The sequence below is a fragment of the Panthera onca genome, chromosome A2 (assembly GCF_046562875.1).
Source record: "Panthera onca isolate mPanOnc1 chromosome A2, mPanOnc1 haplotype 2, whole genome shotgun sequence".
NCBI lineage: Eukaryota > Metazoa > Chordata > Mammalia > Carnivora > Felidae > Panthera > Panthera onca.
In genome coordinates this window covers 146,925,641-146,937,733 of record NC_138340.1, presented here as the reverse complement: position 1 = coordinate 146,937,733, position 12,093 = coordinate 146,925,641, and the positions used below count along the sequence as shown (strand labels likewise).

The following is a 12,093-nucleotide window of genomic DNA, read 5'->3' as shown; positions in this document are numbered from 1 at the left end:
TCTACTGATGGGCATTTCACCAAAAAAAAGTCACATTCAAGCTGGTCTTTTAGGACTTCATCAGGCAGAGGCAATGTCAAGAGCATTCGGGGACCAAGAGAAATAATTTTGCCTGAACTGTTGCCAAGCAAACCGCACCCTCAGCTCAGCCCTATTGTATTCACAAAGACCTATTTTTATTCATTATCCCCATAGCTACTTTTTAAGAAAGGAGGAGAATGCTGAGTACTTCCTCTTTTGCATCTTGGTACTTTGTGTGTCAAAGAAAGATTATCCATCAGGAAAGCAGAGGTTAACTTGTAACAGGTCTAATAATGACTAGTCCGAATAGCCATCCAGTGAACTAATGAACTCTCTTACTTTTCCTCAGCTTCTACTTCATCCCTGAAAAGCGAGGCAGGCTTTCCTGTGAAAGTGCATGGTACCAGCTCAGAAGAAAGCAGGCAAGGCATGAGAGCACCCTCTGGTCTCACTGCCCAGCACGAGGAGGCATAGGGCTGAAGCCCTTTTCCCTCCCCTAGGGTGACCTTCACATTACTTTTTGAGGAATAGATGAGTCTGGTCAATAGATGAGTCTGACCGCCCAGTTTCTCTCCCAGGACAGTCCTACTAGGCCTCTGAGACCAGAGCTGGACGCTTCCAAGTAGGGCAAAACTCAGGAAAGCAGCCAGGAGGGAAAGACCAGTCTAAACCCACCCAGGGGCAGAGGGTTTCCCATCTTCCTCCTGTAGCGCCTCCTGGAAAGTAGGGAAGCTGGGAAACCAGATTCCAGCCTCAAAGTACACATCACTTGTCTCTGTTTTCTCAAGAAGCCTCTACCTTCCAGACCTTGCCAAGAAGCTAGTGGCATTTTCATGAAGCAGTAATAACAAGGACAGAGCGTTCTAGCCTGCTGGAGCCTACTGCCCGGTCACTCTTTCCACCGCCTTTTGTTTTCATGCATCATTCCCTCACTTGCTTCTCAGATTCCTCAGGGCTTTGAAAAAGCCACAAATGCTCCCCGCGGTGACACCACCCAGCATGCTGGCAGACGTTACTGACTTGCACCCTGCCCTAAGCCATGACATGTATGCAAGCCTGACAACTGACACCCAGCCATACACCTAGTAAGAAGTAAGACAACTTCTAAAAAGCACCCCCCCCCCCCCCCCCCACACACACATCGTAAGCCTAGCTAGCAAAGGTAGGACTTTAGATCAAGTACTACCCTATGGACTGGTAAATCACATACCCCCATTTGATTCAAAATGAATCAGTAAAGCATGTTGGGGAGTGGTACTTCTCTATCCTTTCTTCAAGAATCTAATGGAGCAACACGGGTGTTACCAACAAAGCACTGAAGTACTCTCACTGTGCTAATTCACTTATCTGTATATTAGACTGCATACAGACAGACATACAGGGGAGCAGAGGTTCTCAGTGATATTTGTGTTTGAGTATCACCTGTGGCCTGTTTTAAAATACACTGCAGACCTACCCTACCCGAATCTGAAAATAAGGCTTACGTGACGTGTATTTTTATTTTTTAATTATTATTATTATTATTATTATTATTATTATATTTTTGAAGTTTATTTTTACTTTATTTTGGAGAAAGACACAGACAGCAATGGTGGGGACCATCCAGGTGCCCCCTTTTTCTTTTTTTAAAGCAGATATGTGTATTTTTAAAAGGCTTGACAGTGTTGGTTAGAATATGGGAAAAAGAGGGGCGCCTGGGTGGCTCAGTCGGTTGAGCGTCTGACTTTGGCTCAGGTCATGATCTTGCATTCATGGGTTCAAGCCCCACATTCAGGCTCTGTGCCGACAGTTCAGAACCTGGAGCCTGCTTTGGATTCTGTGTCCCCCTCTTTCTCTTCTCCTCCTCCTCCCCTGCTCACGCTCTCTCTCTCTGTCTCTCAAAAAATAAAATAAAACATAAAAAAATTTAAGAATACAGGAAAGAGAAATTCTCACATACCCCTAACAAGAGTAAAAATTAGTTTAGCCACTGTGGAGAGTAATCTAGAGAGCAATCTAATAACTTTGAAAATGTACATATTCTTTTGTCTAGTAATTTCCATTCTAGGTATATTCTCTAGAATTCTCATACATGAACCCAAGGAGGCATATGAAAGGACATTAATTACATCATGATTTGAAGTAGCAAAAACCTAGACAACACAAATATTCATCCTCAGAATAGATCCTAGAATATTTATACAATGGGATTATATTGTAGTGCTGTATAGTATAATACTGCTACATTATAAAGAATGGAATGGTTCTACTAGTATCACATAGATAAAGCTCAAAAACTTGATGTTGGAAAAAAAGTTTTGGAAAAATGCAAACACCATTTATCTATATATTTAAACACCCAAAACAGGGGCGCCTGGGTGGCTCAGTCGGTTAAGCAGCCGACTTCGGCTCAGGTCATGATCTCGTGGTTTGTGAGTTCGAGCCTCGAGTCGGGCTCTGTGCTGACCGCTCAGAGCCTGGAGCCTGTTTCTGATTCTGTGTCTCCCTCTCTCTGACCCTCCCCTGTTCATGCTCTGTCTCTCCCTGTCTCAAAAATAAATAAAACGTTAAAAAAAAATTTATTAAAAAAAAATAATAATAAATAAATAAACACCCAAAACATATATGGTGTGTAGTAAAAATATAAAAACATGTGGGAAAGAGTCCCAGTGTCTTCAAGACATTGGTTACATCTGAAGAGAGATAGGATGGCAGGGCTTCTTTTGTAACTAATTTTTTTTTTTTTATTCTTTTAAAAAAATCTGAAGCAACTATGGCAACTTGTTATAATTTATTAACTCTGGTTAGTGAATGTAAATCCTGCTGGTTACTCTGAGGGTCATCCATAATAGAAGGACCTTTTGGGATTTTTAGGATTCTCAAATACTGAAAATAAAAGTTTGTTTATGGAAATGAGCCATTCCCATAAATACAGATGACACTGCTGAGTCCTCTTAATAATCTATGCACCTTGAGATGTTTTTCTTTTTTTTTTTTCTTCTTCTTTTTTTTTTTAAGGTGTTTTTCATTAATGGAGGAGTTGTTGCATAGATTCACACACACTCTCTTACTCCGGTAAGTGACCTCCTGGATTTATGAGCATCCTTGACAGTCAGAAGTGCAACAGTATGAAATATCATATGGATATCATTATTATAATATTACCTACAGATTCCCATACTTGGATGAAAATCAGAATCAACTGATAAAAATTTTAATGCAGTTTTCCATACCCCAGCCTCTGATAATATGATGCGTTAGTTCTCAGGTGAGACCCTGGAATCTATGTTTTCAGTAGTGTTGGCAAGAGATTCCGATGATCGCCCAGGTTTGAGAAATGATGATAACTAACAATAGTTACCTTCTACTAATGTTCTCAAAGAAGTCAGGTAGGGAGAGAGATGGGATTTTTAAAAAGCAAGAAAATTAAAGGAGGAAGGGGAGAATGAAGGGAGGAAGGAAGCGACAGAGTAAGCCTGAATTCAAATCTTTCTTATTCTATTTTGTCCAGACCTCTCCAACCTTGAATTGCTTCTCCATCCCTTGAACTCTGCTAGATTCTAGTTTATCTTTAATGTTCATTGGCAATTCTGAACTTCCCTTTACATTGCTGTAATAGGCTATTATTTATTCAATGGGATTATGTCTTACTTCTTGAATTAGGCTATAAATTCTTCAGGACAGAGGCCATATCTTGTTCATCTTTGTATTTTCTATCACGTCTAACACAATACCTTGAACAGAATAAGCAATAAAGCATCATGATTAAGAATATAAGATAAAACGAGTTTTGATATGTGGCAAGATACAAGATCAATATACAAAAATCAATTGTATTTCTATGCACTAGCAATAAACAACCTGACAATTAAATTCAACACAATCTCTATCCAAATCGTAGCTTTTTTTTTTTTTTGGCAGAACTTGACAAGCTGACCCTACAGTTCATATGGAAATGCAACCCAGAATAGCCAAACACTCTTGAAGAGACAGAACAAAGTTGGAAGATGTTCATTTCCCAATTTCAGACCTACAGCAAAACTAAAAAAACTACAATAATCAAGACATAAGACATAAGGATACACATAGAGATCAATGAAATAGAATTGAGTCCAAAAATAAACCCTCACATGTATGGTCAAATTGATTTTTTGACAAGGGTGCCAAAACAATTCAATATAGTAAGAAAAGTTTTTGCAATAAATGGTGCTGGGATGACTGGATATGCACATGCAAAAGAATGAAGTCAGATTATACCTCACACCATACAAATAAATTAACTCCAAATGGATCATAGACCTAAATGTAAGACTTAAAATTATAAAACTCATAGAGGAAAAACATAGAAGTAAATCTTTATGACCTTGGATTTGGCGATGGTTTTGAGCTATGTCACCAAAAACAGAAGTAACAAAAGAAAATAACAGATAAATTAGACTTTAAAATTAAAAACTTTCGTGCTTCACAGGACACCATCAAGAAAGTAAAAAGACAACCCACAGGATGGGAGGAAACCTTTGAAAATCATATATTTTACAAGGAACTTATATCCAGAATGTATAAAAACCTCCAACCCAGGAATAAAATGACAAATACCCGGTTAAAACATGGGCAAGGAATTTGAATAAATATTCCTCCAAAAAATGTCTGCAAATTGCCAATATGTACAAGAAGTGATATTCAACTTCACTAATCATTAAGGGAATACAGATCAAAACCACAATGAGATACCTCTTCACACCTACAAGGATGGCTTTCATAAAAACAGACAATAACAAGTGTTGATGAGGATGTAGAGAAATTGGAACCTTTATATATTGCTAGCAGACATGGAAAATGATGCAGCTACTTTGGAAAACAGTTTGGCAGTTTCTCAAAATGCTAAACATGGAGTCACCAGATTACTCAACAGTTCTAGTCCTAGGCACGTACTCAGGAGAAATGAAAACATATCTTCACCGAAAACTTATACGTGAATGTTCACAGCAGCTTTACTTATAAACAGCTAAAGCGTGTAGACAACCTATGTCCATAAATCAATGAATGGATGAACAAAATGTGGCATATCCACTCAGTGGAATATTTTCACCATAAAAAAGAACATGGGTGAAACTTGAAAACATGCTAAGTGAAAAAAGCTATTCACAAAAGACCACATATTGTAGATAAGGTCTTTAAAGAGATAAGTAAATTAAAATGAGGTCTTTAGGGTGGGCCCTAGTCCAATATGACTGGTGGCCTTATAAGAAGAGGAAATTTGGATGCATACAGAGATGACAGGGCTGTGCCTGCTCAGAGAAAAGACCAGCTGAGGGTATAACAAGAAGGGAGCCATGTGCAAGCCAAGGAGAGAGGACTCAGAAGAAACCAGACCTGCTGACACCTTGAACTTGGACTTCTAGCCTCCAACACTGTGAAAAAATAAATCTCTGTTGTTTAAGCCACTTAGTTTGTGGTATTCTATTATGGCAGCCATGGCAAACTAGTGGTTGTTTGAATATGTAATAATGATGTGGTATATAAGAAAGGCCTATGCTTTGAATTATTGTATTTTGCAGGGTGGCATCTTCTGATCACTCGTGTCACCAATTATTAGAAATATGGGAACTTACGTAAGAGACTCTTAAAAACTGAGAACAAACTAAGGATTGATGGAGGGTGGGAGGGAGGGGAGGGTGGGTGATGGGTATTGAGGAGGGCACCTGTTGGGATGAGCACTGGATGTTGTATGGAAACCAATTTGGCAATAAATTTCATATTAAAAAAAAAAGAAATATGAGAACTTCCCCATTTTGCAAGGACATGGATAGAGCTAGAGAGTATTATGCTAAGTGAAATAAGTGAGTCAGAGAAAGAAATACCATATGAGCTCACTCATCTGTGGAATTTAAAAAACAAAACTTTTAAACAAGCAAAGGGAAAAAAAAAAGAGGGAAGCAAACCAAGAAACAGACTCTTGACTATAGAGAACAAATGGATGGTTACCAGAGAGGAGGTAGTGGGGGGGATGGGTTAAGTAGGTGATGGGGATTAAGGAGGGCACTTGTTGTAATGAGCACCAGGTGTTGTATGGAAGGGTTGAATCACTATAGTGTACATCTGAAACTAATATCACATTGTATAGTGGCTAACTGGAATTTAAATAAAAACTTAAAAAATATATGAGAACTTTCCAGAAGATCAAATATTGTATAGTAGTTACCATGCACAGACTCTGTAGAGCCCTGGCCTTTGAGGATGCCCTGTTTACCAACCCAAAAAAAGGTAAATATTTAGAAGACGATCTCTCCAGACCCTCAGGATTTTCATAAATTGGTAGAGATTGATCTAGATGTGCTTAAAACCAGGGAAAATGTCATTTAAAATGATGTTTAATTACTAAGAACTTTTAATAACATGGGGAAATGATTATAATACCCAGTAAAACAATTCAGCATGCAAATTTAACATGTAGAGATAGAACCATCTTATTTGTGTAATGGTATGCATAGAAGAACGACTAAATAGAAATATAATTAAAATTAACATTAGTTTTTCATTATGGAGAGATTGAGTTATTTTTGGTTTTTTCTTTATACCTCTATATTTCTGAATTTTCCATAGCGAGCAAGTATTAGTTTTATAATCACAAACTATGTTTATGTTTTAAAGATTGAAAACGAGGGCAGACTAGGATCGAGAATCATAATCAGGAGACACAGTTTCTTGACTCATAGGTCAGATCTGACTGCTTTTGTAACCCTGATACCCTCCTGTCCTCTTGGGATTTGGCCATTGGATGTTGCCCCATTCCTGGAAATTCTGAATATGATCCTGTAGGTGCCCTTCTCTCTAAAACAGGTCTCTGAACACTGATCCTCCCTTCATACCTCTAACCCCTGACTCGGAACTTAGGCTTCTTTTTCTGGATTCAGGTGCTCACCCTTCTTCTCTACCAATGACTCAAACCAACTTCTCCTACCCTCTCTCACACCTTTCCCCCCAGCCTTTTGTATTCTGAGTGTACCCTGTATGCTGACAGCTATGTCCTTCATGAGCAGAGTGACTGAAAAGTAATAGGTACAAAATGAGAGGAGGGAGACCAGAAGAAGGAAACTTTTGAGGGGGGAGTGCTTCTAAGGTTTCCTTCTCTGTGGAGGTCTGACGCTTCTGGCCTCTGTCTACTCCTTGTCCCTCCTCTAGGGCTTAATCTGGTGAGGTACACAGGGCATGCTCAGTTTAGCTGCTCTTTTCTTCCTCTTAGGTATCTGCCTGCCCACAGTGAGGATGTCACCTTGCTCTGCTCCTCTGAGCAGGGTCCTTTCCCATTCCTACACTCATCTCCACCCTCAGCATGAGAAGGCCTGTCCTGGTCAATTGTTACTTGCAACTAGGTGAAAAGTCTACCTAATTCTACAACTCATTTAGTGCTTATTTATTCATTTAATATTTTTTAATGTTTATTTTTGAGAGAGAGACAGAGTGTGAGCAGGGGAGGGGCAGAGAGAGAAGGAGTCACAGAATCCAAAACAGTCCCCAGGCTCTGAGCTGTCAGCACAGAGCCCGACAACCCACAAACCATGAGATCATGACCTGAGCCCAAGTTGGACGCCTAACCGACTGAGCCACCCAGGTGCCCCCTTCAACTCACTTAGTATTTAATATCCCACTATTTCTCACAATAAACAGCATTTATCAGCAATCAAGGTGGTATTTTGGTCTCCATCTGCTCACTCTTGTCTCATTTCTCATCTTGACCAGAACCCAGGATGGGGATTGGGGAAAAGAATGCTATGAATGGGAATGTCTCAGAGACCTGAAAAGGAAATAATACTTGTTAAAAGCCAACTAGGTGCTCAGCATAAAGAGAGGAGTCTTACTGATGTTAGTTTATTTGGTTCCCACAACCACCCCCACAGTTGACATTACTTGCCCTTTTCACATAAGAGGAAACTGAGGCTCAGAAAGGTTAAGAAACTTGCCCAAGGTCTTACAGCTAGTGGGACTCTGACTTCAAAGCCCAAGCACTTTCCACTGCATAAGACATTGTCTTTGGGTGCTACCAAGAAGCTCCTCAGGGACTGAGGCAGCAATCTCATCTTCATTAATACTTCAACCTAACCAACTGAGCTAGCAATTAAGCAACATCCAGGGAGGCAAAGATGATACAGTCAAAGAGCAAGGAAGAAGGCGGTCATAAAATTCTAGACGGAAAAATATCAAGAAATTTTATTTTTCCCAAAATTTCTTGGAGACTTTTGGACTTGTGCTGCAAATAATGCTCTGGCTTCCCAGGTGTAAAATAATTCAATTATACCTGGTGGTGGTGGTGCTGCTGCTGTTGCTGTTTCTTCTTTTTAAAGAATTTCTTTAAGTTTATGTATTTATTTTGAGGTGGGGAGGGGCAGAAAGAGAGGGAGACCAAGAATCCCAAACAGGCTCTGTGCTGTTTGCTTGAACTCCCAAACCGTGAGATAATGACCTGAGCTGAAGTCAGACACTTAGCCAACTGAGCCACCCACGTGCCCTGATCCCTGGTCCTTCTTAAGTCAGACCACACGTTATGCTCCTCTGAGACTGGCCTCAGCACTGTTGTCCCTATGCCTGTACTTGCTATTAAAAGACAAATGTATGTCACATGGCCTTACCTTCATTATAATGAATAATGAATCTCTTCATAGTATATGAAAACAGAGGTAGTGAACTGATAAACAGAAAGTGATATTTAAATGCCAGCCCTAGGGGCTGACCCTTTAAAGAGACCCTTTAAAGAGCTAAAGATGTTTTGATCTGACACTGAAGGATAGTCAGCTGGTGGGCTAAACCACAGTCACTGAGAGGGCCAACAATTCCCCACATGCCAAGGAACTAAGCAGCATTTCCAGGAGCGAAAACCCCAGTACTAGTTTCTTCTCATCTTTCCAACAAAAGCTCAGAAAGTACAAGGGCACCCAACAGGCCACTAAGCACATTCTCACTCACCCTCCAGGGAAATCTGATGCTGAAAAATGGACCTTTTCCAAAATAGTGGTTCAAGCCAGATGAGGAATTACAGAGAAGACAGCCTTCCATGGAAAATACCCTGCCTCCAAATCCCCAATGTCTTCATTAGGGAACTGAAAACACAGGCACACCAGCTGGTCTCAACTGCTTTGAAGCACTGTGGTACAGTGGAAAGAGCCCTGCTATTGAGACGGCAACAAGAGACTAGCCTTCTAGTCCCCAACTCTGCCGAGTCTTAGCTAGGTGACCTTGGCAAAGGTACTTAACTTCTCTGGACCTCACTTTCCTCATTTCTTAAATGAGGTTTGACTAGACTATGATGTCTTCTGGTTCTGAAAGCCTATCTTTCATCTTTGGATTAGCATCTTACATTTAAAGAAAATTGAAGCAGATTCTTGGGTGTTGTGTTTCTCAAAGATTCTGTTATTCCAGCAATCATACCTCTCACCTGTTCAGTATTCTTCTTTGGCTTCCCTTCTTCCACAAGAATAAATCTAAATTTTTCAGCATGGCGTTCAAGGCCTTTTCTGATCAGCCCATGCCTATCTATCCAGCCACCCTCCCCTTACTCCCACCAATCACTTATTTTACACTGTGGCAGCACTGGGCTAATTATACTCCCCCGTAATACACTTACTGCAATATCGGATATTTATTGAGCATGTACTCTGTGAGACACTCACCTTGGTAAGCCTTTGTACATTCTGTTCCTGTTTGCTTGGACTGCATTGTATTAATTAAGGTAGAGCTTGCTGCTATAACAAACAAGCTATATAATACCAGTAGATTAACACAATAGAAGATTATTTCTTTGTCATGTAACAGTTCGGTGTGGCAAGCAGCCTTCCACCCAGGGCCCTTCGACTTTGCAACTCTGCCATCCTCTAAGCTTGAGAGTCCTTTACTCCCAGAGCTAACAACTGAGGAAGAAGAGGAAGAAAAGGCACACTTTATTTCTTAACCTAATCCAGAAATGATACACATCACTTCTGCTCACATCCCATTAATGAGAACTGGCCACTCGGCCCCACGTAGATGTCTAGGGGATTGGCAATTGGCTGGGCCACTTCCCAGAAGAACATCATACTGTGAAGAAAAGCACAAGTCTTTGATGATCAACCAGCCATGTCATGCCCTTCCTTGACTTGTCTACTTAGCAAAGGCTTATTCACCCTTCAAACTTCAGTCCAACTGCTACTTCTTTTGTGAAGTCTTCCTTAACTTATGTAGGCAGATGTAGGTCCTCCCTATGCCCCACTGCACTTTTCACATTTCTCCATTATGACAGTTATCATACTGTACTGTGTGGTTTGCATGTCAGTCTACTCAACTGGATTGTGACCCTTGAGGGCAGGGATCTTGTCTTTTCATTTTTATATTTAGAAATCTTAGCATAGTGCCTGGTAAATAGTAGTTTTACAATGATATTTAATGAATTAATGAATATTATCAGTGAATGAATGAATGATTACCCTAAAGAAAAACAATTGGTCTTCTTTTTTTTAAAGTAGCCTCTATGCCCTATGTGGGGCTTGAACTCACGACCCTGAGATTAAGAATCGCATGCTCTACCTACTGAGCCAGCTAGGCACCCTAAGCAGCTGGTTTTTATAGAGGAACAAAGACCTCAGTTAAAGTCAAAACAAAATAAAGCAACTATTTGGTGATTCAGGGTTATCCAAACACTAAAAAGAAAATAAACCTCCCATACAAATACTTTAATTACATTAATAATTTACACTATTATTTATTTATTTATAATGTTTTTCTTGAGAGAGAGAGAAAAAGCGAGCATGAGCGGGGGAGGGGCAGAGAGAGAGGGAGACAGAATCTGAAGCAGGCTCCAGGCTCTAAGCTGTAAACACAGACCCTGACACGGGGCTCAAACTCATGAACTGTGAGATCATGACCTGAGCCGAAGTAGGACGCTTAACCAACTGAGCCACCCAGGTACCCCTGCACTATTGTTTATTTAGAATCTGTCGCAGAGCTTAATTGAAATAAGTAAATAAGTAAGTAAGTAAGTAAATAAATAAATAAATAAATAAATAATAAAAAATTTAAGGGCTCCTGGCTAGCTCAGTCAGTGCAGTGTTCAACTTCTGATCTCTGGGCGGTGAGTTTGAGCCCCACAATGGGTGCAGAGCTTACTTAAAATACATATGTACATACATACATACAGAGTCTGTTTTTCACATAAGTTCCATGAGGGTAGGGATCTTATATGTTTGTTCTTTGCTCTGACTCCAGTACATAGCACATTCTCTGGAACATAGTAGGTACTCAACAAATATTTTAGAATAAATGAATGGCTAAAGAAATTAATAAATACATGATTGAAGACTGAACCCTTAATCCCATGAGCCATATAATAAGTGCATGGCTTGGATTATAAAAGCAAAGTGTGGAAACTTACCACCATAATTAGAAAACCAGTAGAGGGGGGCGCCTGGGTGGTTCAGTCAGTTAAGCATCTGGCTTCAGCCAGGTCATGGTATCATGGTTCATGAGTTCGAGTCCCACATCGTGCTGACAGCTCAGAGCCTGGAGCCCACTTGGGATTCTGTGTCTCCCTCTCTCTCTGCCCGCCCCCCCCCCCCCCCGCCTGCCACCCGGCTCACACTCTGTCTCTCTCTCAAAAATAAACATTAAAAAAAAAAAAAAAAGGAAAAGAAAAACAGAGCAGAGTGTACATGAGGACCTTACCTTCATTACCTTGTCCGATCCATGTTATCATTCTCTTTACATAAGATGAACAAACATCATTGGAAGAAGCTAAAATCTCAATGGGAATAGTAGCCTATGAGTAAATGAGGACAAACCGATGTCTCTAAAATGGTTGCACTATGAAATAGCCTTTGTTAATTGGTAAATGAGAGAAGGAGGAAGCACGAGTGCAGACAGTTACAGAGTTCTGACAGCTGAAGAGTATATTGATTGAGAAAAGACAAGATGTTTTTTATAACTTTTGATGCGGTATAGAGATAGTTCTTTAAATGTTTATAAAACATTTATTTTCTTCTCATAGGTGCCTTGTGACAAAGCTTGGTTAGATATTATATATGGCTTCTGGTGATTACCTGCCAGACTTTGTCATGGTAACCATCTAAC

The 12,093-nt window shown here is 40.1% G+C and overlaps 1 protein-coding gene across 1 annotated transcript in view; it reads right to left on the bottom strand.

Moving 5' to 3' along the window:
- The window catches only part of MKLN1 (muskelin 1), a 379,442-nt gene that overhangs the window by 239,330 nt on the left and 128,019 nt on the right, over nucleotides 1-12,093 (bottom strand). The window lies entirely within an intron of this gene.